The following is a 1,307-nucleotide window of genomic DNA, read 5'->3' on the forward strand; positions in this document are numbered from 1 at the left end:
ACAACGGTGATGTCCTACATACAGCTTGCCATGGAAAGGAGTAGGAAGGATTGGATGACTGTAATAGGAAAGTAGAGATTCGAGAGGAGCACAGCATCTCCATACACTTATCTGAAATCCCCACTATTAATTTACATAAGTATTTCTATCCCTTTTATTTTGTTTTTATTATTAATTTTTGAAAACCCATAAACACCCATAAACTATTTTAAATCTGCCTAACTGAGATTTGCAAGGTGACCATAGCTTGCTTCATACCAACAATCTCTGTGGGATCGACCCTTACTCACGTAAGGTTTATTACTTGGACGACCCAGTACACTTGCTGGTTAGTTGAACGGAGTTGTGTCCACTCGTGCCAATTTCAAATTCCATACCAAGTTGATAAATGCAACTCAAAGAATAGTGATCACAATTTCGTCCACCAAGTTTTTGGCGCCGTTGCCGGGGATTGTTCGAGTATGAACAACTGACGGTTCATCTTGTTGCTCAGATTAGGTAATTTTCTTTTCAAAAACTTTTTCAAAATTTTTCTTTATCGTTTTTCCAAAAATATTTTCGAAAAAAATTAATAAAAATCCAAAAAAAATTAGAAAATCATAAAAATCAAAAATATTTTGTGTTCTTGTTTGAGTCTTGAGTTAATTTTTAAGTTTGGTGTCAATTGCATGCTTTTAAAATTTTTCTTGCATTTTTTCGAAAATCTCATGCATTCATGGTGTTCTTCATGATCTTCAAGTTGTTCTTGACAAGTCTTCTTGTTTGATATTGATAATTTCTTGTTTTGTGTCTTTTCTTGTTTTTCATGTGCATCTTTGCATTCATATTTTTCAGGCATTAAAGATTTCTAAGTTTGGTGTCTTGCATGTTTTCTTTGCATTAAAAATTTTTCAAAAATATGTTCTTGATGTTCATCATGATCTTCAAAGTGTTCTAATCAACTAACTAACTTTTTGTTTGTTTCTTATCTTTTTCAAAACCAACTAACTACTTATCCCTCTCTAAGTTTCGAAAATTCTCCCTCTCTTTTTCAAAAATTCTTTTTGTTTTAAATTTTAATTTTGATTATATTTTGTCTTTGATTTTCGAAAATTACTAACCTCTTTTTCAAAAATTATTTTCGAATTTCTCTTCTCTTCTCTTCTTCGATTTAATTAATTATTTACTAACACTTCTCTTCACCTCTCTTCATCCAAAAATCCGAATCCATCCTTCTTCTTTCTTATACCCCTTTCTTCTTCTACTAACATAAGGAAATCTCTATACTGTGACATAGAGGATTCCTCTTTCTTTTCTTGTTTTCTTCT

This window comes from Arachis duranensis, chromosome 3 (genome assembly GCF_000817695.3).
Source record: "Arachis duranensis cultivar V14167 chromosome 3, aradu.V14167.gnm2.J7QH, whole genome shotgun sequence".
Classification (NCBI taxonomy): Eukaryota; Viridiplantae; Streptophyta; class Magnoliopsida; order Fabales; family Fabaceae; genus Arachis; species Arachis duranensis.